At 40.0% G+C, this 26031-nt stretch overlaps 1 protein-coding gene and 1 long non-coding RNA gene across 8 annotated transcripts in view; both read right to left on the reverse strand.

Moving 5' to 3' along the window:
• Positions 1-1059, reverse strand: part of elavl2 (ELAV like neuron-specific RNA binding protein 2) — a 39833-nt gene extending 38774 nt beyond the window's left edge. For 2 of the 6 annotated variants that reach the window (XM_036216590.1, XM_024287846.2), the window contains exons 1-2: positions 958-1057; positions 650-755 (exon numbers count right to left, since the gene is read on the reverse strand). The gene's annotated coding sequence lies outside the window, so the exon portion shown is untranslated. Of the gene's footprint in view, positions 1-649; positions 814-957 lie in introns of those variants that run through there. The other 4 variants (XM_024287848.2, XM_036216586.1, XM_036216589.1 and 1 more) reach the window with 4 other exon arrangements.
• Positions 1060-10469: 9410 nt separating this feature from the next.
• Positions 10470-21190, reverse strand: LOC112156157. Of its 2 annotated transcripts, XR_002920921.2 has the most exons (5): positions 19911-21190; positions 19682-19763; positions 19493-19588; positions 17558-17615; positions 10470-10695 (listed from the first exon to the last, which is right to left on the reverse strand). It is a non-coding gene; the product is annotated as an uncharacterized LOC112156157 (long non-coding RNA). The 2 variants fall into 2 exon arrangements; XR_002920922.2 differs by lacking the exon at positions 17558-17615.
• Positions 21191-26031: the final 4841 nt, after the last annotated feature.

Raw genomic sequence — 26031 nt, forward strand, 5'->3', positions numbered from 1 at the left:
TGTGAAGAAAAAAAAAAAAATCGCATAATTTCACGATTTACTACAAAATGGCCACCAAGCTGTAGGTCCTGTTTGCGTCCCATAATACTTTCAAACTTTTGGTTGGATATACACAACTTTGTTAGTGGATTTTAAAAAACAACACAACAGATTAAATTTTTCCCGGTTTCTTTCGTTGTGATGTCATCATTTTCTTGGGCGGGGTCATTCTCTATGGCTAAAACTCATTTTCTCCGGCTTTTAGGAGCTTTTGAGTATCTACTGGGGGGTCAATTTTACTTAAAAGGCGCGATAAAAAAATAATTGGGAAAAACAATATAGTCCAAGACAGAAGGGAAAGGGAAGCTAACCTCATAAAACACAAACTTTTATTTTGAAAAACCAAAGACCAATAATGGTGAGGTAATCATAACATCTCTATTTTAATTATCTTGTAGAAATTGATTTGAGAAATATAAAATATAGGCAGCAATGTATAGAAATCATCTGCACAAGCAGGCTAACATCTAGAGACATCATCACCATAATAATTTTGCCTTGGGACTAAATAAACAGCCAATAATCGCTGAGCGCTGATTTGATAAAGATTATGCCGCTCAGGAGAGTTTCCTTCATGAGAGCCGAGGCGGCAATTGTTACAAGGTCTTACCAAACTCCTGCAGCTTCTTTTGGGGCACCATCGTCCTGTCAGGCCCCAGCAGGACCAGAAGGCCTCACCCCAGGAGTCGTGGGAATCCGACCATGCCGCTGTTCCACTAGAAACAGGAAACCTGGACTTGTAATTACCGCCACTCCTGAGCTGAAGATCTTGTAAAATGAGTTAAGGCCTACAAATATTACACATATGAAACAAATTGGAAGTGATTGGGAGCTGTCAAAGTCAAGCAGTAGTTTCTGTTTTAACCACAATGCACTGCTTTGACTCATTTTCTTTGAAATGTTTGACATGTCCTTTACCTGCTCTCGAGATTCCAACATCCTGATGTCATTTTGTTTTGTTTGAAGCAAAGAATCCTGGGAGTTTGGCAAAGCACTTCCTGTCTGTGTGAGCACAGGAAGGGGCGTGGCCTTAAAGGAACAGAGCGGAAATAACAGGTCTCTGTCTTTGGGGCAAAAACTCACCAAAATGAATTTTTGACACGGTGAACAACCCCCACCAAAAAAATGATGACATCACAGCAGTAAAAAACCTTTCGTTAACCTTTGACCTTTATAAGAGAATTGTGAATTTTCAACATAGCAGTCACCTTTAGTAAGTTAAAGAAATATAAAGTCCTTTTAAGGATTTGATCTTTTACCTCCCAACTCTTCGAGCATCATTTGGAGGCCATTTGGGGAAAAAATGTTGGAATTAGAAGTTAAAGATTTCGATTGACATTTGCAGGGGCGAGCTTGTAAAAGTAGCGTTCCTCTGTTGCTTGCACAATTTTTCCTGGAATATTGCAAAAATTTGATGTACGAATCCCTGGCTCAAGCTGATTTAAACAATATCACATTTTATATGAATATTTTAGAAATGTGGGCGTGGTTGATGAAAAACCTTCGTTGCCAAGGAAATCAAAAAAATTACAGTTGCTGATCCTGTTAAAAATTGTATACACCTCACCGTCACCAATAGGCGACCAAAAAATTAAATGGTTGCTATGGAGATAAAACTAACATTAATCCGCCATTTTGAAAAATAACAGTTGCCAAGGAAATCGAAAAAAAATAAATTAGCAGATTCCGCTAAAAATTGTATAGACCTATTTGTCACCACCAGGTGACCAAAAAATTTAAAGGTTGCTATGGAGATAAGCATAACATTAAGCCGCCATTTTGAAAAATAACAGTTGCCAAGCAAATCTAACAAAATAATTTTGGAGATTCCGCTAAAAATGGTATAGACCTATTTCTCACCACCAGGTGAGCAAAAAATGAAATGGTTGCTATGGAGATAAAACTAGGATGAAGCCGGCATTTTGAAAAAAAAACTTTTTTTTAAGCATATGTCACATGCAGCTCTGATCAGAGGGGGAGGGGCAGAGGTGGAAGGTGAGGGGAATGTGGCAGCCAGTGAGGGTTGATGAGGGTGCCCCACTTTGGGCTTTAAATTTGTTCATCATGTGACCACAACTGAGAAAGAGCTTCAAAATTGCAACAAAAAAAATGTGTGAAATAGTCAAAAAACGAAAAGAAACTGTTAATTCCAAACATCAATTTCTTTTAATAAAAATGATTCAACTTCAGGGCATTTATAATCTCTGTATCTATGACCTTGCAAAGCAGCATGGAGTTTATAGTTCTTGTACTAAAACGTGACATTAAACCGGGACATCAGGGGACTTCTTACTGTAAAGCAATACGACTGTAATGGAGACAAAAACGGCTGAATTCCAGTCTAGGGATCAGAAAGCCATTGAAATTTCCGGGTTGGGAAATATTAAAATGCATTTAATATCTAAACCCACCTCCCATGAGGGAAGGCAGGTCAATGTTAGGGCTGTAAGCCTAATCCATCTTTGTAATGTTGAGCCCTTGAAGCATTTAAACAATAAAGAGTGCCTCATTCTGCCTGGGTGACTCATAAATGTCCGTGCGGTTTGGTGCTGATGCTGCGCGGAAGAGGTCCCGTGATGGATGACATTTTCAACATGCAATTGCCTCGTCTGACTGTGGCTCCTACGAATACAAAACACAGGAAACACCCCTTAAAATACTATTTTCAGATTAGAATATAGTATATAATTTACTATACTGAGCATACAATAAAATATTCAGTGCACTAGAACATACAGGAAAGGTGTTATATTTTTATTTTACTGGCATTTTTAATTTCAATTAACTTTATTTCCTTTTTCTTTTTAAATAAAAACATAAATATCTAAAAGCTTATTTTACAAAAAACATATTATATTTATAATATTATATTTAGAAAATATCAGTTTCAGTTACTTTTTTATCAGTTACATCTCAAAAGTCGAATTTAGCTGAAGTTGGCGTCCACTTTGACAGCTATGGATTAAGAAAAAAATTATGCCACATTTTAATGGTTCATAAATTATATTTGGTGTATACATAAAGTTTAAATCAGCTGGAGATACTTAAGAGGATGAAGTTCACCCTCAAACATAAAGACATTAAGGCTAACTTGAAGCAAATTACATTAAATGACATGAAAAATGACATTAAATTTTAGAAAAAAGTTAGATTTCTAGTTTCAATAACAGCCAAAAAAAACAAACTCAATTTGTTGTATTCAAGTGTATTTATTTCTTCAAATCCTCAATAAAACAGATAAAAACCCAAGTCTGACACCGAGCGGCTGTCCCGACATCCGTCACATTCCAGCTTCAGTTCTCGGAACCTCTTTGATCCTCTCATCAAAACCGGGCTTGTCGATGATCAGTGTCTGATCCACCGGGACCCAACGGCTGCTTTCAGATGTCAGGGGTGACCTCTCTTGACCTCTGCAGCATCGCAGCATCGCTGCACGTTGACCTGCAAAGATTTTAATGAACGATATCCGGATTTATTTTTCTCTTCCATAATCCAAACTTTTAATAATTAAGGGAACTAATTTTAGTATTGTTTTTTTTATCATGGAAAGTTTAAATTGTAATGTCTTTTAGAGCATTTTTTTGTATTTAATACATTTTGTTGATATTTATAGCAAATCTATTAAAACTTTGTCATCAACATTTCCTTTTAAATAACAATACAACTACTAAAGCCAAATCAGCTTTTATTGTAGCCTCTTTTCTTGCATTTGTAGCATTATTTTACTAACTTTAAGTTTTTTTTCTCAAAAAGTTTGACTAATATGAACTTATTTCCATTACAGTTACAATCAAGTTTTGAAAAACTTTAAAAGGGCTTTTTAATGTAAATTAATAATACTTTCCTCCATAATTATTAATATTTTTTTCCAAATGATGACTTTTATTTTTAATTTGATTTATTTATTGTTTTTTTTTGCTTCAAACCATTATAATTATTTTCATGTTTTATTTTTATTTTTTTAACTGTTTCTCATCTATTTTTGTAAATGTCTTGACAATGAGGTGTTGCATGTCAAGTTCCTCGTGTTTAAATGTTTAAATAAGTAAATAATGAACTGTCGCTGTGGAGAAACTATATCCTTTTTTACATATTTGGCTAAAAACAACATAAATGTTTAAAAAATATATTTTGATCAATCAAAAGATGATTGTAGAACTTTAAAGAAATAAAACCTTCAGTATTCACATTTTCCTGAGATTCTTATGGATTAAACAAAAAAAAAAAAATACGATAAATTAGGAAGAATAAACCCAAAACCTTATTCGTTTTTGACTGGAGCCTCAATACTGATGCTGTTTGATTGAAACTCAGCGAAAAACCCAAGGCTAAACGCTAAATATGTATGTTAAAAAAATGTATATTCAGGAATTAGTGGAGTCCTAAATTACATTCGGCGTCATAACCAAACCCTAAAGGGACTCTGGTGTTGCTTTTTCACCTTCATCATCAGCGTAAAAACAAACCTCAAGAAAAAAGAAAAAAACGTGTGAAAGGAACAAGGCCGAATACACAATGTTTGAAACGGGATATAAATGATTACAGTTTAGCGCGTGCTGCAGAACAACCAGAGAAACAGCTTCTTGCCTCGGGACATCACACTGCCCAACAACAAAACTCTACACACTATAGACGGATGTCAGTATGTCCATGCAGAACATATACATGCGTATGATATGGAGATTATAGGGTTTGTAATATGAATTATATCCCACAGTGCTGCTAATGGTAAAGCCAAAAAATGATAAGAAATCAGCAAAGCAGTAAAATTCTGAAATACTAAACAAATATCAGCATTTTTTTTATTTTTTGTAAAAAAAAAAAAAAAAAGAATCAAGGGTGAAAAATGGAAGAAGAACCTTCAATTTCAAAATAAAAGACATCAAAATAACAGACAAAAATCAGGACACTTATTACCACAGACCATGATAATATTCAGAAAGCAGCTGTCTAATGTTACAAGGATGGTGCTAATTAAGTTATTTAAACGGTGGATTCACGTTTATCATTATATTTTGAAAATATCAGTTAAATATCAGCTAAAAACACCCAACATACCTACAAGTGAGGTAGATGTTCCTTATAGGAATTACACCACAGCTTCATGACTCCTGTTTCATAAACTCACTGCCTTGTTTTTTAAGTAATGACAATACATCAGTTCTCCTTATGTATCACAGATGTATGCTTTTAAAAAAACAGATAGGTGAAATATACACGATTATCAGACAGGCATGAAGATTTTCACTCTTTTCTCTCTTGTTTAAACTCTCAAAGTTCAAACCTTCATTGAAAAGTATATCCAGTATTATAGAATAGAACTGAACACATTCTGTACAGGAGGAGGCCATGCAGGAGATTGATGGACAGTGGTCTACAGCCAATCAGGACGCAGAACGGATCGCACTATAAAGTAAAAAATAAGAAAACCTGCAAAATTGCATTGTAAAAAATCAGCAAAACAGTGAAAGGTGAAGCGAGATACAGCGAGAGAATGCTGTATATGTATAAATACACAGAAAAAAGTCTCAATTTATTTCTCAAATTGAACATGTTGACAATAAAACATTAAAAAAATTGAAAACTTCAGTTTCTTTTCTGTTGCGGACACTAACTGTGCAGATTTTTTCATTTCAAGAGAAGACTAGATGAAAATCTCGTAGCTGTTTCCATCCATCTTCTTGACCGCTTCTTCCCTTTCGGGGTCGCGGGATGCCGGAGCCTATCCCGGCTACTGAAGGGCGAAGGCGGGGTACACCCTGGACAGGTCGCCAGTCTGTCGCAGGGCCTCAATCACACACACATCCACTCTCACATTCACACCTAGGGACAATTTAGAGTCACCAATTAACCTATGAAGCATGTTTTTGGACGGTGGGAGGAAGCCGGAGTCCCCGGTGAAAACCCACGCATGCACGGGGAGAACATGCAAACTCCACACAGAAAGGCCCCAGCCGGGATTCGAACCGGGGCCTTCTCGCTGTGAGGCAAGAGCGCTAACCACTTGCGCCACCGTGCAGCCCACTCGTAGCTGTTTCTTTCCTAAAAATACATCATACTTTTACTTCAATTTGAAACATAGAAAATACTTTAAAGTTCCACTTTGATCAACTTTTAATCTATTTTAAAAGTGTTCCCATTGGTCTTTTAGTTATGATTATACAGTTTGTAGCTAAAATTCAAAAACCTGTCGTTTTCTAGGACATAGTTTGTAATTTCTGCAGAAATTTAGAAATTCACCTCACAGTTGTGGGCGGGACTGTTTGGGTTGAGCAACCCCGCCCCCCTTCCTATCGCCACTGCTGAGAGCTAGGAGCAGAGTACTTTCTACTTTTATCGTCTGCTCCTGATTCACAACGTTTTGAATAAAATACTTAATTTTTTGCGTATATGTCCTCTAAAATTAGAAAAAATACCACAAGAACATGATGAAAACAGAAAGGAGTTTAAAAGTTTTGCCAAAAACGACCAACTTTAACATTCAGAGTAGATGAGTAAACAGAGTTCTGGTTTGTTTTCTGCTAAGAATACATGAGATCAGACAGTCTGGAGCTGCTGGGATGCTCATATCTTATCTCACAACCTGCTTTTAACCAACAGGGGGGCAAAAGGAAAAACAAGGAAGTCTGAGCTCACTCTCATTGTACCGCACACTGCATTATGGGACGATGATCGCGCGTGATGTCACCGATTGTCCACCGTCCAATATGGATTCTGCTGGGAAGCCGGAGCTCCCACTGAGGCTGTTAAGAGCGTGTAACGCAAGACAAAATGATGTCACCGCGGGGGCACGGGGACCAGGAACAGCCTGGTGAGACAGCAGCCGCAGATGGAGGCATGTGCGGCGCCGAACCCTCAACTATGCTGTTTATTTATTTAGGTATTGATCCGCCCAAACCTATAGGGGATTCGGAGAGTTTAATTTAATATAAAACACATCCTCAGGTGGAATTCCTCTTTGATCTTTTCAAAATAACTGAGAGAACCCAAAGAAAAATACGATTTTGGACAAAAATATATAAATATTTTCATGATTTTTTAGATAAACTGTGTTTAAAAAAAGAGAAAACCTCCAAGCCAATAACAGCTGAACACATTTTCTTTCATCTCAATCCTCAGGGAAATACTACTTTCTGTAGAGATGAGTGAAGATTGGGATCTCCGGGAAAATAGGGCATGAAATCTCAATTAGATGTGTCAAGATCCTGGGAAATTTCAATGCTTTTTTCTTTCTCTTTCCCTCGCTTGTCTCTTGAAGATACTGAGGAGCGCTTGACCACTGAGTGCCTCATTCTCCTCCTGAAATAGCCTGGTTTCAAAAAAAGCCTGATTGGAGAGCAGGATGGACAGCACAGGGGTCGTTTTGCTTTTGGGATGTAAGGGGGAGTGAGGTGAGCAGGTGCAGAGGCAGACATCGATCGATTTGGTCGTCTGCGGGTAAAATAAGAAGTCAAGAGTTTTTTTTATTTATTTATTTTATGTGGCATCGCTCAGCCTGGCAGGTCTTTACAGAGTTTGGGAGATTAGAAAGGGAATTTCCCAGAAAATAACATTTCAATACAGACTTCTGCTTTTATCTTTTGACCTTAAATACATCCTAAGACAGGTTTTTGAATTCTTACAAGTCTTATTTGTTTAGTATTTCAGCATTTACTCCTTTAAAACTTATATCAGTGCTTAGTAAAACTACGTTCACATCAGCCTCAAATCACCACCTCCAAGAAAAAGTCAATTTAAAAAAAAAAAAAAGGGCGTTTTGGGTTTTCCCGTTCAAAACTCTCACGTTCACGCAAGCTTTTACAACCAATTTTGCCCTCAACGTACAAAAACGTGCAGCCATTGGACTCATGTTACCAGTTAAACCACTTTGACCAATCAGGGACTTGGATTTGGTGGTGACGTTTGGATGACGTCCTTTTTAAGTCATCCCAATCGTTTGGAAATTGATCATTTTATATTTAAAGATGAAGAATAACTAAAAATTCTGAAATAAAGTTGTGTAAGCATTAAATCTGGGTTCGTATAAGATGTATCACTGAATGCTCACTGTAAACGTCTAAGTGTAAATCACATATACAAGAAAAACACAAATAGTTATTTAATTCAGAAATACAAAACACTGTTTTTTTTAATCAAAAATATAAATAAATAAACCTGTAGTCACATTTAGCCAATCACAATCAAGAAATTGTAGTTCTTAGAAAATCATATAAAATTGATTTTATGACAGGAGCCAGTAGAGGGCCGCATTTGGCCCGCGGGCCGGACTTTGGACACAGCTGTGCTACATGTTAGTCGCGTTAAAAGTGTTAGCCGTAATAGTATATTCACAATATCTGTAAATCCCAACCGTATTTGCAACACGTAAAAAGAGACTAATACTGCTTAAAACAAATGTTACTGTGGCTACGTAAAAAATAATACAAATTCTGACACCACCATACTTTATCTGGGTTATCATATTCACAAAAATGCTGGTGATGCAACTAAGCCAAACATTACTGTGAACACGCTAATCACAACCTTGCTAGCAACACGTAAAAAAACTATTTCAGACACCGCTACATGTTAGCTACATTTGCGTCTTCAAAATAACACCCAAGACGTAAAAAAAACAGGCTGATACCGCTAAAATAAACATTGCTGGGACTAAGCTAGCTCCCAACCTTGTTAGTAACATGTAAACAAAGACCGTTTGACACGCTAAACCTTAGCCATGTTAATGTATTTACAATAACACCCAACTTTGTTTTAACTTGTAAAAGGAGACTGCTACCCCTAAAACAAACGTTAATGTAACTAAGCTAATTCTAACCTAGCTAACACGTAAAAAAACTCACTCAGACACCGCTACATGTTAGCTACATCTGTGTCTTCAAAATAACACCCAACACTGTTTGCAACACGCAAAAAACTGACTGATACCACTAAAATAATAAATAGCTGGGACTAAGCTAGCTCCCAACCTTGTTAGTAAAATTCAAACAAAGACAGTCCGAGCCATGTTAGTGTATTTACAATAATTCCCAACTTTGTTTTAACTTATAAAAAGAGACTGCTACCGCTAAAGCAAACGTTAACGTAACTAAGCTAATTGCAACCTTGCTAGTAACAAGTAAAAAAAAATCACTCCGACATCGCGACACGATAGCCGCGTTAGCATCTTCAAAATAACACCCAACCATGTTTACAACACGTAAAAAAAACAAATGAATTCCGCTAAAATAAACATTGATGTGACTAAGCTAACTCCCAACGTTGTTACTAACAAGTACAAAAACACACTCCAACACCGCTACATGTTAGTGTATTTACAAAAACATCCAACTTTGTTTGCAACTCATAAAAACCGACTGATATCGCTAAAACAAACGTCACTGTAACTACGCTAACTCCTCACTTCGCTAGGAACATGCAATAAAAAGACACTCTGACACCGCTAGTGTTAGCGACGTTATTCACAATAACGCCCAACTATGTTCGCAACTCATAAAACAAAAAACTGGACATTTTGACAAAGCGCTGTTGACCAATAAAGTATAAGTATTATAGTTTAGAAAATACTGTACGATTGTCATGGATGTGGTTAGTGTATCAGTAACTGTATGGCTAATATAAGCTGCACACACTTGTGTTGTAGAGGGGATGCTGTTGCACAATGTCCTTCGACTACAATCTAGTCGTTAGCACGGTAGCTTCTAACTGACATTTCTAATTTTCTAAATTCTCACAGTCTATCTTACTAGCACTAATTGCCCCTCCTTTACACAGGATTTAAGTGAAAAAAACTCTGTAAAACACACCTGTGGTTCACCCTTACTTCACCCTTGTGTTCACTACGACCTGTCACCCGCAGCATGCCCATAGATAAAAATGTCCCTTTATTTGAACCACCTTCAGCGCAGTTGTGATTCAGGAATTCTTGGTTTTTAAGGAGGTCATTTAGGGGTTCCAAAGGTAACTTCTCATTTAGTCTACTTCTGCCTACATAAGAAACGTTGATTAACATCAATTATTCAAATAGCTTTCCTTTTGCATCCTTTCTTCAGCTCACTCTCACTAAAAAAAACACTTAAGAAACTTTAAAAAGCTCCACCATATTCATGGCTTCGACAGCGTCTACTTTATTTAAATCCCAAAAAACACCACTCGCACTCCAACAGCCGCAAAGTTAATTATTAGCTCATTTTCCGATTCCTTTAAGCTCATTGAGCAAATCTTTGTCAATACTCCCGAGAATAAAAACAATCCATTTAGAGGAGATTTCTTCTCAGCAGCCATCCTGGCTAACAAAGCTCGGGTCAATTTACAGCCGGTGTTTTCTGAACTCATGTTTACCGGCCAAACACAGCGCAGCCCCTGTATCATTTTACCCTGCAATCAATTACAATAAGAGAAATCCATCCAGGGAAATAATGAGACACACGGGAGCGCGGAGGCTGTTTTAATTTGACTTTATTATGGCTTAAAAGCATGAAAACCTCATTGCCTTTTCGGGACGCGGATGATTAGCCGCGGTTGTTGTCAGGCGGAGTCTATTTTAAACTTCGGACGCCGCTGCTGTCCTGTTTTTGACAGTTTCGCCGGACCGGCAGTCTCCAAATGTCAGCAGTTCACAAACAAACGGTGGAAGGAGCTTCTAATGTGCAGCAAAACCTGCAAATGAACCGCAGAGAAAGAAAATCAAATACAAGGAATAAAAATGCGGTAAATTTACTTTTTTCCACAATTCTTTCCCTTGTAACTTTATAACTTTAGATAAAACATTAGGAGATTGTATCAAAAAATATATTAATACTAAAAAAGGAAGCTGTAAATGTATTCGTCCTACCATTTACAAACTTTTAATGCTAGCTTCTTTTATCATTAGCTTAAAAAATACTTTGACAGCTCCGACTTTCCAAAAGATAATCCCTTTTTTCTACTTTAATCGACTGATATATCTTCTTTTAGAAATCCGAAAGGCCTGCTGTAAAATCTCAAGGTGTTGCCGACCTCCTATCCCGCAATAAAATTGTAATTTATTATGCATTAGTCAAATCAAGTCAGCCAGATCTTTTCTTCTCAAATTAAAGGGAGTTTTTTTCTTTTTATTCGAAGCGAAGAACGACTGTTATACATCCAGGTCAAACAAACAAGTGATGAGATGATTAATTATTTAGCCGGCAGTTTGCTGAGATAATGGCTTCTTTCACCTAATGAGTTTGAGCTAAAAAAAGGTGTTGAATCTCATTTTTTTGAACGTCTTTGTGGACGGTGGGATTCAGCCATGTGGTGTCACCTCAGAGCTGCACCCATGGTAATTGCTTCCACCCAAAAGAAATATTTGGACAAATCAGACAGCCGCGCTCTGCTATGAAGATAAATTAGGCAGGTTCTCAGCCTCATCCATTATTTGTGTGTTTGTGTGACTGGAAACACATTTTTTTTGGAGGACAAAGAAGACTTCCTTGATTAACCCAAAGCCTTGAGTTGGAAAATAATGAAAAATAAAAATGAGGCAGCACTGTTATCTTTGAGTTTCTCAAATCCAATCACTACAATGGTAAAATAAACACCAAATTTGAATATTTAAAACAGAGTTATTATTTTTAAATACTATTAATAATGTATAATCTAATTTACTTTGACTTCCTTTTCATTAAACTAAGAAGTTCCAACGTCCATCAATCCCCTTTTCTAAACTCGCTTACCTGATAGCCTTATTTATTTTTTATTTTTTTAATCGACTTCTCTTTATAAAACTGGCGCCTTTTATATATATTAATTCAATATAATGAGCTAATGTGGCTAATGTGTAGCGGTGTCAAGGGAAGTTGTAAGTTAGCGGTATCAGTCTGTTTTTTGTGTTGTAAACAAGGTTTTGAGTTAGCTTATTGGAAATAAGCTAACACGGCTAACACTTGTGACGCGGCTAACTTGTAGCATTGTCAAACTATGTTGTTTTTTCATTTTACTAACATTTTGGGAGTTAGCATAATTACAGTACCGTTTGTTTAGAGATATCAGTCAGATTTTTACATGTTGTACATAAGTTCAAGAGCTAAGGATTATACATGTAAGCTAACAGCTAACTCTGCTGACGCGACTAATGTGTAACTTTTTTTTTCCATGTTATAACAAGGTTGAGAGTTAGCATAGTCACAGTGATATTTGTTTTAGCGATATCAGTTGGATTTTTTGCGTGTTGTACTCAAGTTCAGGAGTTACAGGTAATGTGAATAAGCTAACATGGCTAACACAGCTAAAGCATCTGACGCGGCTAACGTAACGGTCTCCGACTGTGTTTTTTTTGTGTTGAGAGTTAGCATAATCACTGTAACTTTTTTTTACCATTAACAGTCAGATTTTTTACAAGTTGTAAGCAAAGTCAGGAGTTACAGGTATTGTGAATAAGCTAACACGGCTAAGGCTTCTAGCCTAGCTTACGTGTGACAGTGTTTGATTTTTTTGTGTTGCCAACAAGGTTGAGAGTTAGCATAGTCACAGTACCGTTTGTTTTAGCGATATCAATCTGATTTTTTACTTGTACACATGTTCAAGAGTTTCAGGTAATGTCCATAAGCTAACATGGCTAACACAGCTAAAGCATGTGATGCGGCTAACGTGTAGCAGTCTCTGACTGTGGTTGTTTTTTGTGTAATTAGGTTGAGAGTTAACAAAGTCACTAACCTTTTTTAGTATTAACAGTCTAATTATTTTACATGTTGTAAACAAAGTTGGGAGTTACAGGTATTGTGAATAAGCTAAAACCCGCTAAGGCTTGTAGCGCATGTAGTGTAGCGGTGTTGAATTGTGTTACTAATAAGGTTGGGAGTTAGCATAGTGACTATAAAATTTGTTTTAGTGGTATCAGTCTGTTTTTTTTTCAAGTTACTAACAAGCTTGGGAGTTATCTTTCTGAGTATTTTTCAGAGGTACAATGAAGTTAAAAGTACTTCCTGATCAGTACAACACTCATACTTTAAATCAACCCATGGTAGAAAATGCACAGAGATTTAATATTTAATGAGTGAAAGAAGACTTTAGTCACAAAGTGTGCATTCGGAGAAAAAAGATGACTTTTTAACAGATTCCTCCTGATTAGATTCAAAGTTTGTTGTCAGGTTGGAGTGACTCTTATTAAAAGGTCAGGCTACGGTGAAAATCATTAAAGCTGCTTCCGCCGGCACCTTGGATTTTTCATCCGGATTTTTCAGTCAAAACCAGAGATTGATCCATCGACTGGCTGCCGTGCCGGGGAAAAAGCCACGTCTCAACATTTGTCATTTGCCGAGTCGCAGATATTTAGGTTGTCAGTCAGAAAACGTTGGGAAGAAAAGAAAGGACAAAAATCTATTTCAATTACAGCTGCAAAATGGAACATCCAGACAACAGAATCATGTCAGGCGGCGTTTCCACGGCAGCTGATCATATGGGCCTGCGTGTGATTACAGGGAGCTCAATTAGCGTGGCGACAAGGTGGGGGGGGGCAGTTCAATCACAGAAAGAAACATTCCTTCAACATAGCCGACGTGACCTGTAACCAATAGTCCATCTTAGCGATGTTGATGGAGATCTACAGGTTTAGGATGGTGGGCTTTGAAAGGCTTCACTTGAAAGTTAAAGATGAGTCGCTTTCTGTAGGAAAAGAATTTTTGTGGCTACATTGTACTGATTGGCCCCTCCCTCTTCAGGTTCCAAACAGGAATTACCTGCTGGTTCCTAGAAGCCAAGATATAAACAGCTATTACTCAGTCGTTCTATACAAGGATGGATGGATGCATATTGTCATATGCAGAATCAGCCCAGGCCAAGAATTCAATGAGATGGTTACAATGGGAATAGCCATTTGACTTTCCCAAAATGGTCAGGAGGTGCTTGTACATGTATATAAGTATCTTGGAAAAAGTACAAAAAAAAAAAAAAAAAAAAAAAGGAAAATTATAAAATAGAATAGAGTACAGGGAGGAGGTAACAGGTCCAGGTTAAATTAAATATATATATAAAAATACCCAAATATAGTAGAAATAAAGAGTTCCCATAGAACCAATGACATGTTGATATCCTTACTACGAAATTATGGAAACTGAATTGAATTTATTTATGGGGAGTCGTTTTCTATGGGTGACGTTACACTTGATCGGTCAAATAATAATTTATAGCCAATGGCTCAGTCCAAAAATGATTCCAATTTGTGTCCGCCACATCTCTGTTCAGTTATGTCAAATTTGCTACTTGACTCTTTTCCCAAAAAAAAGTTCATACATTTGGTGACCTTGGCGGTTGTGGGAGGACCTACCATCAAAAGCTTTTAACCTTGTTGCTACGCATCAGGGGTAGGGAACCCTGGTCCTTGAGAGCCACCTTCTTGCATGTTTTCCAATATACCCTGCTCTGGCATGTTCTTATTTGCGGGACACACCTGATCCAGGTAATCAATCTTGATTAGGGACTCTTGACAATTACCTGGTTCAGGTCTGTTCACCCAATAAGAACATGCCAGAACAGGGTATATTGGAAAACATGCAGGAAGGTTTCTCTCGAGGACCACGGTTCCCTACCCCTGTTATACATCATGGAAGACATGGATGATGTTGAGAGATCAGGTTTATTTATTTTCAAGATCTCTGAACAACCTCTGTAATAATCATGCTTCTATGTCTGGGTTCATGAAATCATTCAGAAACTCCTCTAGCATGGTGAGGTTCACCATCTACTGTAGGAGATTCATCTGTGTGACCAACACATTCTCAGGTCCATATCGATGTTTGGTTAAAAGCGTCACTTTTTGACGTTTTAGGAATCCCCAACTCACTTTTTATATGTGCTGGCTGTTTCTATTAAATCGGGGGTTCAGTCGTTTTGTCGGACGCAGTACCATACGCAGACCAAACCTCAGGGCGCGGCCGGTACTCGCTCCCTAACCCTTGCTCTGTCCATGTCCATCCGGTACCGGACGCAGATCGGTACCCTAACCCTAGCTTGGTCATGTGCTGCGTCCACAACTGGTACAGCGTACAGAACCAATGCTGATCTGCTTCCAGTATCACTACCCTAACCCTTTCCCAGTCAGTTTCCCGTATTGCATCCAGAACAGGTACCACGTCAGAAAACGGTACCATTTAACATCCAATAATGCCACCCTAGCCCTAGCCTGGTCCCTGTCCGGTACCGCATCCAGAACTTTTTCAGCATCTGAAACTGGTACCGATCCACTTCTGGTACTGCTACCCTAACCCTAGCCTGGTCCGTGTCTGGTACCTCATCCAGCACTGGTACTACGTCCATAACCAGTACTGATCAACTTCTAGTACCTTACCGGGTTAAGGTTTGGGTTGGGGTACTGGTGAGGTCCACGTCCAGAACTGGTACAGCGTCCGGTATTGCTACCCTAATCCTAGCCTGGTCCACGTCCGATACCGTGTCCAGAACTGGTACCATGTCCGCAACCAGTAACGATTCATGTCCGATATCGCTACCTAAGCCATAACCCTAGCCCGGTCCATGTCCAGTACCTGGTCCAGAACTGTCACAGCATCCAGAACCGGTACGATTTACGTCCGGTAAGCCTTTCCTAACCATACCCTGGTCCTTGTTTGGTATCACATCCAGAGCTGGTACCACGTCCGGAACCAATACTGATCTGCATCCAGTGCTGGGTTAAGGTTAGGGTACTGGTGTGGTCCAGAGGTTTGGGAGCCTTGACTTATTGTGTATTTAATTGGAACGTCAAAAAACGAGTTGGGGACACCCAAAACATCCATTTTTGACGCAGAGGGGTTCTTAACCAAACGTCAAAAGTGGCAACATTGGAATGAGAATGTGTTGGAATGACGGACGCTGTCAGCAGTACTTCTATCTCTCTGTGACCACAATCGATGACTTGCTGTCCCCCATTAGTCCAGGGAGGGAAAAAATAAAAATAAAATTAAAGTACAGTTTTGTTATTGTCTCGATACAAATACTAAAGAATGCCATAAAGTCTCATGTTGGTTTAGGACTTGTCATGAGTTTAAGCTGAGTTTCTGATTGGTCCATGAGACAAAAAAAGTTGTTACAAAAGTTTCAACCTTTGAACGCTTGGTGCAACACTTGATGTTGATAGACCGCCATGTTTGACACTACACAGGTCTTCTCAACAAGTATGTACATTGACTAAACATTGAAACCAGACACCATTTGAACTGTGTGAACATAGCTTTATGATGTAGAGAAATATGGCTTTGTGTTGCAAGTGGACAAAGAGGAGAACCACAGATCACCAGAACCTCAACCGACCAGCCCGTTTGGTTCCTGCTAACCTTTAGGCAATTTTCCCTCACTTTTATCAACCCCAAGTTCTCATGCAAAGTTATATATATACATACCTGCCTGAGTGCGCACTCGGAAGAAAAAAAAATGGATTGACACTCAACAGAAACCAGCAGAGCAAATCCGTTGGATACAACCCTTCCACCGTAGATCACATACTGTGACTGCCACCATTTCCATTTCAAAGCCTTCAAATTTAGGATTTTTTTTTTACAGTAAGATCTCACAGAAGATGGATTCATAATTGAATCAGAGATAACCGGTGCTGCCAGATTCCCCGTGACACAGGCATGCTATGTTTCAAAGTGGCTTTCATGTGATTCGGGGAGAATGTGGCTAATGTGGTGCGTTTAGGCAGATCACAAAGAGCCTAATCCTCGCCGTTCAGGAGGCGACCTCTCTGATGCTCGCTTACCTTATTTCCCCAACAGACAAGAACGCTTCGGTAGCTTTGATTTGTTGTGACTGAGACTGAGATTGAGCAGCGAAAGTGTGACAACCAGAGAAAGAAAAAAAAAGGCAATTTTCCTCATTGTTGCCAGAGCATCACACGGCGGCTAGAGGAGACAACAGAATCTGAAATCTTCAAATAGGCAGGAAGACATTAAAAATCCCTAAAGATTTCTTTCTTTTTAACTAAGGTTACATTTAATCCCTTCTTTAGCTAATATCCGATTTGAGCAGAACCATTTTTTTTCCAGAAATGCAGCTGCTCATTCTTTGTTGCCATTGGTAACCTCTTTAGTAAAACCACTTGCAGTCCAATTAAGTGAATGTTAATACCTAATGCTCGTATTTAAAGCCAAGCTTTACAGAAAGTCATTCAAAGGCTGCCTGCTTCATGCAGCCTCTGCCCTCCTGGGAAGAAAACACCTTTTTTCCCCCCTTTTTGGAGCAAATCAAAATCAATAGCTATCTAAAAACGGGGCAAATCTCATGACATTAATCTTCTGAATCCACTAGTGATTCTCACTGTAATTAATCAATGCTTAAAAGTGGAGAAATTTTTGCAATTAATCTTTAATTCTCTTATAGAGATTATACACACAAAAAAAGAGGCTAACAGTGAGACTGGGTTACGCCGGCTCAGGGCTTATTCAATACAAGTCTAATGAGGTCTATTATGAGTCAGATGCCGGTCTTTTTGGAGCAGCTGAGTGTGCAGGAAGAGGGTTTGTGAAGTGGAGGGTGCAAGTCATTATGCCGTGCATTTTGCAAAACGTACAATTGTGGAGGGAGATGACTTCAGCCAGAATGGCTCAGCTGGTACCCATGGAGATTATCTGTACTTGGGAGAAAAGAAGAAAAAAAAAATAATAAAAATAAAGCACCCAAGCTTAAAGACCATCAGATGTCCAGTGGCATTTGATGAACTTCAGATGAACTTCATTACATTTTCTTTCTTTGTGTGTGATTGGGTGATCCCTACACTTGCCTGAAGGCTTGGTCACAACTGCCCTTATGGGTGGATATGGGTGAAAAGTGGGCAAATATTATTACGTTTATGAGCCAGCTTTTTTCTATGGGTATGCTGCGGGCGACAGGTCATAGAAAACACTTAAACAACATGTAATGGTGAAGTAGGTGAGACATTTTCTTAACCCCCCGTTAGTGTTGTTCAAGCAATTGAAAGATTTTGGGAAGTTAAACTATCAGATCGGATAGCGGCTGGGTGGCTCAGTGGGCTAGGTGAAGGGCTGGCAACGCAGAAGCCCCGGCGAGACCCTTGACGCTGCCGCCTAACTGGGTCCCTGTGCCCCTCAAGTACAGGGTTGTGCCAGGAAGGGCATCCGGCGTAAAAAAACTCAAACAGTGGGTGCTGTTACGCTGTGGCGACCCCGAAAGGGATAAGCCGAAAGTGAACTACAACTACAAACTATCAGATCGGATCACCTGCACAAAACCGGACGAGCCCCCTTGACTCAAGGCTTGGAAAACGCTGTGACATAAAGGTAAGAAAAACAACTCAAAAACTCTCACAACCCCAGGCTGAAAATAAGCTGGGATTTATTTACAGAAAAATGAAAACAAACAAAATGCAAAAACCAAAGCTTGTGTTCACAATAAAAGCGCTTCACTTTACTGTTAAGTCAATGTACAGAGACGTTTTAAGTTGTGATTTGAGCTTTGGGCGCAGCACATCAGTCAGTGTTCTGAGCAGAACAATTTGGGTGTCGAGACTTCAAAAATCTGTATGTTGCAAAGGTTGACGCGCTGCATAAACCAATCAGGGAATCACAGGACGTTTTCCTGTGGCCCCACTAGGCCACAGGGTTGTTTTTTTTTAGTTGTCTACGATCTTAAAGTTTTAAGGAGGCCCTGTGCAGGTTTTCCCATTATTTGCCTGGAGACGTAATCTCAAATTTACCCAAGAATATTTAATGATAGGGGTGTGGAGGAAAATCGATTTGGCGACATATCGTGATATTTCGGTTAGCGATACTTAGGACAGGGTATCATTTCCAATATCGATTTGATTCACTAGAGCCTTGTTCAATTCAATTCCAATTTTTTTCCTTCAACTCCCTCAATTCAATTTAAGGTTTACACATTAAGACATATTTCTTTAGAAATACATTAATAATTTACAGGGCGTTTCAGTTTGGCCACTAGATGGCGATCACGCTATAGCATTGCACCTTATTCTAGAAGTAGAAGAAAGAATGAGGAAAAACTTTAATTTGTGCGACAAATGGTTACTTTAAAATTATTTACTTAAAAGAGTCTGGAAAATTCATATCTATGAGTTTATAAAGATGTTTATTTAGTCAAAAATGTATGTTTAGGTCAACCGAGCGTTAGCATTAGCCGTCCTACAGGAAATTCCATTATACGATAGCATCAAGCTAGCAGACTTTAGCTTTATAGGTTATATTTTTCTCCACTTTTATGGATTGATTTTTGATCTATTAAGCTTAAATAAATTTAAATAAATTTTTTCAAGTCAGCCTTAATATATTGTTTTGTGAGACGTCAGGAAATTCAACTGTAATACCTCATTTTAACCTGTAGGGGGCAGCTCACAGGCAGTTTTTGACTATATTTTTTATGAATTAAACAATTTTTGTTAAAAATTTGGCAATGGCCAACAGACCGTACTGTAAGGGTCAACTTCTTGCACATCGTAAAGTGTATTAATAATCTATGACAAAAAGGACACCTCAGGAGATTTTTTTCCACACAAGACTGAGGCTCCGCCCTCCTTTGTGTAAGCTTGATCAAACAGGTGAATCTACTGTGGCACCAGAAGCCCAAACTGAAAAACAAAAACAAGGAGAGGGAAGAAACCAGTCAAGCCTGTCGCATTGACCTACTTGACAGTGTTGAGTTGAACTTCAGATGTCAATACCTGCCCCTCTTTTTTCCCTTCCTTCTCTTTTCTTTTAACCTTCTTCTATATTTCATGTTTGGCAGTGAAAACAAACTCCCACCTGCACCAAAAACAGTAAATAAATCAATGACTATGAAAGGACAGCGTGGCATTTCAGTTTTGCCTGTAAATGACTGATTCCCTTTTTTTTTTTGTTCACTAAGAAATCAAATTGGAGGCAAAACTGCGGCAAAAGAAAGGTTTTTACCGAAGGGCGCCTTTTTTCTCCTCACTGGAGAGAAGAAGGTGATGTAGCCTCACTGTGCCGATTAGGAATTTCAGAGTCAGAAGTTAATCTTGACCTCAAATAGACCCGCATTAATCCCGAGCATATCCAGCCTGAAATAGCGCGCTCCCGTTGTCACTCATTATGTGGCTGCCATGGTAACCCCGGGTGATGTTAACAGGCCTGTTAAAAAGCGTTTCAGCTGAAAGTGTGAAGAGAAAAAAGTTTTTTTTTTTGGTATATATATATATGAGCACAAACCTGTACATGTGTGACAAAGTTTGCAGAGTGATTTCTCCATCGCTGTGATGTGTGAGGGAGCGGAGGTGGGAGTCAAATCCTACACTTTGCTGGTGTTTCATGCTACTTCCTGAATTTGCTCTGAAAACTGTGACATTCATGAGTTTCACACAAGTCAGATCCAGCTAGGGAAAAAAAACTCTAAGTTTTATTTGGGAGACAAAGTGTTTCACGTGATCTGAGTTATTTTAACTCAACATCTTCACTAAGAAATGAACAGCAGGTTTAAATCAGATTTACCAAAAGAGTTGAAATACATCAAATCAAGACAAAAGCTGGGAATCTAAAGCTAGGATGGGCCAACTTTATGACTTGTAGGGTCCTAAAATTTGCCAAAAGGGCCAAAAAATGAGCAGATGCATGGAGTGCATTGGCCATTTCCCTTATAAGAGAAATAAAAAACATGGAATTTGAATGAAAAATACTTTCATTTTGATTAAAAATTGAACATTTTGAAGTCTTTAGTTCAAAACTGTGACATTTATTCTCATTTTAGTGTCAATTGCACCAATAAGTTGACGTCCGACACAGGGAGATTCGGACTTGGGCCTCCTTGGGACTACATAGTAATACTGTATTAACACCAAATACGATACGCATGAAAATTTAGCCTGATCGCTACATGGAGCAGTGCCTGTGTATATCTCACCTACAGTGTATGGAAAACATGGACGAAACGATGTTGAGAGATCAGGTTCTTTTATTGTGAAGAGGCCTTCGTGTTTGGATTTATGTGATCATTCTGAGATTTTCTGGTACCGGGGGCTTCTATCCCACTCTGGGAGCTGTGTTTTCTATGACAGCCACTTCCACTGTGTTTCTGTGTCTCTGTGACTGAATTTGACGGCTCACTGTCCAACTTTAACACAAGGAGCGAAAAATGAAAAATAAGAAATGAAAAGAGGACCACCCATCCATCCATTCATCTTCATCCGCTCATCCGGGACTGGGTCGCGGGTGCAGCAGTCTGAGAAAAGACAACACATTGTTGTCCCCAAGTTGTCAAATATTGACATTTGGTTAAGGACCCCTCCATGTCACTTGTTGATGTTTTGTGTTTCTCCAACTCGTTGTTTTTTTGATGTGCTGGCTGTTTGTAAAATCGGGAAGCAGTACCGGAAGCAGTACCAGATGCAGTACTGGATGCACACTGTTCCTTGACCCTAACCTTAACCCACTACTGGTTTGTATCCAGTTCGCGTCCGATACCGGTTTCGGTTCGGTACCGGGTTTGGGTACTGGACCGGTTCTGGTTCGAGCAGGTTACTTCTTCCAGCTCCTCTGAGGAGGACTCCAAGGCGTTCCCAGGCCAGCCGAGAGACGTAGTCTCTCCAGCGTGTCCTGGGTCTTCCCTCTGGGTCTCTGCCCAGTGGGACATGCCCCAAACACCTCTCCAGGGAGGCATCCAGGAGGCATCTGGACCAGATGACCAAGCCACCTCCATTGGCTCCTAACAATATGGAGGAGCAGTGGCTATACTCCGACTACTACCACTTCTTATCCTATCTGTAAGGGAGCGCCCAGCCATCTTCTGGAGTAAACTCGTTTCAGTTGCTTGTATTTGGGACCTCGTTGTTTTGGTCACGAACCAGAGCTCATGACCATGGGTGAGTACTGGAACGAAGATTGACCGCTAAATTGAGTGGTTTACTTTCTGTCTAAGCTCTCTTTTCACAACAACGGACTGGTGCAGTCCGGTCGAGAACTATGGCCTCAGACTTAGTGGTGCTTAAAATTCAAGAAATTAGAGGACCTTTTTTTATTATTGTCTCAATAAATATAAGATAAATATCACAGAGTTCAGGAGGCTCGAACCGACAGCCCTTGCACCCTACAGCGACTCTCTGTCTGCCGGTGTATTAAGGAAGCTGACTCTGCTGACTCCTGGGAGGCTGGCTGGCTGCAACCAGAGAGCCGCCGCGGTCAAATGCTGGAGATCTGTCCAGAGCGTATCCCACCTTTGCCTAACAGTAGCCAGACAAGCTCCAGTAACCTCGCAACCCCGGCGGGTTAGAAATTAGATGGAAGTTCAGGACAAAAACGCTTGCATTGGATCAGTATTCTACCTGCTGATCGAATCTCTGAAAGCATCACGTGCCCAAAGATGAATCCCTAATTGGTTGATTCGATGTAGTAACCTGGCAAATTCAGATATTTGAACTATGGCCGCGCCACCTAATTTGCGCCACGCTACTCCAATCGAGCCGCAGGACCTCAGATCACGTCTTTACCATTGACTTAACATTGAAACTGGCTGCCTCTGTTGTGTTTATTTCAGTGGCTCCTGCACTTAACCAGCGGAAAACAATGTGAAATCAGTATTATGGGCCTTGTGACTTGAAACAACTGTGGATTTACCAGGAGCTCCATTTTGACACCCCAGTAAACCAAAATGCTGATTTCTTTGGTAATCAGGAGCTGATTGCAAAGTCAAAGCTGAGAACATAATTTCATGCAGACCTGATGCTTTTTCAGTTTTTTCAGTCTTTTTTTAACATTAACACATTTCAGAGGTGTTAATGGTGCAGCTATCCTTCTAATATGAAGACATCTCATCTGCAGACATCATAAAGCTTTGAGTAAATAAATGAAAAGGATCTGAAACACCCCGCGGAACTGATTTCCGCGGCTTTACTCCATCCTGGCAGCTGCCGCCGACACGGGAGAACAGTTTAGAATCAAACTGCCAGTTGTCGACAGCTCTGGTGTTTAGGGAGAAGAAGGCGGATAGAAAGCAGGTAAGAAGAGGAGGAAATACAGAGGCACAACAGGTATGTCTCTGTCAAACTCCGGGGGTCTGCCTCGCCGAACCCACGCTTCTCATTAGAACAGAGGCATGACACGCAGGCAGAGTTCGCGGAGGCTTTTCGGCAATGGGGAAGGAAGACGAGGGGCAGCGAGAGTGCCTAAAAGACCTTCCTCTGACAGGTTTAGGCGCAGTTCAGATTTGTCTCAGCAAATGGGACTGGTGAAACAAAGCTGGAGCGGAGAGCCGGGTGGGTGAAATCCAAGTAATTGGAAGCTGTGGCATGACAAGCTGTTGGGTGAATCCTCAGACCCACTGATGCACTGCAGCTGGGCTGTTTCCGGAGGGAACACGGAGTTCGGTGTAATCTCCACATATCGTTGCAATCTGAGACAAAAAACATCCCTCACGGAAAAAAGGAATACGCAGCATTCTACGACAAGGATGGTGGGAGTCTTAGGAAAACTTCGTAATTGTTGGCTTTTTGTGGGTAATACTGCATTCAAGATGCTAAATCTAACGAATCAAGCACCATTTGTAACAAAGGATGATAAATGCCGGTTCTTAAACAGGCATTTAGCCCATAGTGTTCACAATGGACAAGCAAGGAAGAGCTTCTTCTTATTATTTTTTTGCTAATATTTTCTAGCGATTGTCCTACCCCGAAAGAGGCTTGGCATAAAATGTCAAAGCAGTACAAATCTTGTGAATTTTACCCAATTCTTTCTTTTTCACAATTCTACTCAGATAAATGAAAGACTTGGTGTCCTATCGTTCCGCCTGGGCACTAATTATTAAATTCTCCTCAAAGATCAATTTTCAAACAGTCTGCACTTCCATGAATTAAAAGGAATGCTAGGTAAATGCCACTACCAAATCAGACTTCCTTTATTGGTGAAAGTTCAATTGGTGTGAATTTCATTGAGCGTTCAGTTGATGCATGCTTTGTCAACACATTCTCATCCCCAAGTTGTCTCACATTGACGTTTGGCTAATGACTCTTCTACGTACCTTTTTGACGTTTTGGGTGTCCCCAACTCATAAATTTAGACGTGCTGGCTGTTTGTTACATCAAGAGTCTTCAACCCTCGAGGCACTGTACCCTAACCATAATCCAGTATTGGTTTGGTCCGTTACCGCATCTGGTCCGGTGTCAGGTTGGGGTACCAGGTCTGGATATCAGTGCGGTACGTGTCATGGTACTAGGCCGGTTCTAGTTTGCAGCCTGGAGGTTGGGGTCCTGTGTTTGCAGGATAGGGTAACAGTACTGGTCTACATCCCAAGGGTTGGGGACCCCAACTAGCTTGGTACCAAACCCCGCTCAGACAGGTTTCAACTTGCAGAGGTTGGGAACTCGTGATTTAAAGGGAACCGCCAGCATGTAAAAAAACAACGAGTTGGGAACGCCCAAAACATACATTTTTGACATGGAGGGGTCCCTAGCTAAACGTTAACGTGTCAAGTTTGGAGTGAGAATGTATTGCCCCGGCATGTCTTCGTCTGACGTCCGTCCTTCCGCAACGCATCAAAAGCTTTACATAGGAATTATATTTCAGTCCATTTTTAAGGATGATTTTGTTGCAAAAAGCCAAAGAAAAAGAGGGAAAAAATTGGGTTATAAAATAAAAACCCAGAGAAACATAGTCTCTCCAGCTTCTCAAAAATTCCAAGACCGGGGTTTGGGCCGCCGAGGCACTCGCCTTCGACTGCCACCCAAACCACAATGCACCGGCCCCTTCAGAGCTCCCCTGCAGGTGGTGGGCCCACTGGGGAAGAAAATATACATGCATTTTTTATTTTAAAACCCAGATTTTTTTTTTTATAAACGGCTGAAATGAGTTTTCTCCGCAGGGTGGCTGGGCGCTCCCTTAGAGATAGGGTGAGAAGCTCGGTCACCCGGAGAGAGCTCGGAGTAGAGCCGCTTCTCCTCCGCATCGAGAGGAGCCAGTTGAGGTGGTTTGGGCATCTGATCCAGATGCCTCCCTGGTGAGGTGTTCCGGGTATGTCCCACTGGGCGGAGGCCCCGGGGAAGACCCAGGGCACGCTGGAGAGACTATGTTTCTTGGGTGGCCTGGGAACGCCTCGGAGGAGCTGGAGGAAGTGGCTGGGGAGAGGGAAGTCTGGGCATCTCTACTTAGACTGCTGCCCCCGCGACCCGGTCCCGGATGAAGCAGAAGAAGATGGATGGATGGATGGATGGATGGATGGATGGATATATTTTTATTATACACTGTACAAAGTGAAACATTGGATCAATTCAAAAAACTCTGTAATTTAACATTTAAAAATATTAGTTTTTATCAAATTCATTTTGAAGTTGAGGACACTATCAACTTGAAATTTTAATTTGATGAAAACTCATGATTTTAAATATAACAAAATTACAAAAGTTTTGTGAAATGATCAAATGGTTTACTTTTTTTAGGTGAAGTTAATGTGCCCATGCGATAACTTACGTTAGCACCTCGGATAATGGCGTTGACCATTTTTGTCACGGACAACTTTTTTTTTTAATGAAAAGAACAAAAACATAAAATACATTTTAAAACAAAACATGCTTGTTACAAGGGTTTACGGAGTCCAATTTCCAAAGTTTGTATGAACTACTCGACAGGGGGGATGGTAGGACAAATCCCACCTCTGGAAGTCAAGGGGGGGATGGATTGGAGATAGACAATGTAAAACTAATTGATGGTCTTGAGATGGACTCCCCATGCAACGCAAGGGAGATACACTGCAGATGGACCATTTGAAATCCAGCGCAAGAGTCACACATCAAGGTGGTGAAAGAAAACACACAAAAACAGCATCTGACAGAAAAGAATTCTCATCAGAAGCGGAGAGGCTGTCAAACACCAGCTACTGTACCAAAGACCTGCTGTCTCTGAGGACAGAATATTATGCTCCAGTGAGCATGCAAGGGCCACTGTCACCACGGTGTTCGCTCACAAAGGCACACACAAAAAAAGGGAAAACTTGACACCAAAACAAATGGCATCCTGTCAGAAAAGGCCAAAAAAAATGGACGACCAATGCTTTTTTCCCCCCCCAACAATT

This window comes from Oryzias melastigma, linkage group LG18 (assembly GCF_002922805.2).
Source record: "Oryzias melastigma strain HK-1 linkage group LG18, ASM292280v2, whole genome shotgun sequence".
Taxonomy (NCBI): domain Eukaryota; kingdom Metazoa; phylum Chordata; class Actinopteri; order Beloniformes; family Adrianichthyidae; genus Oryzias; species Oryzias melastigma.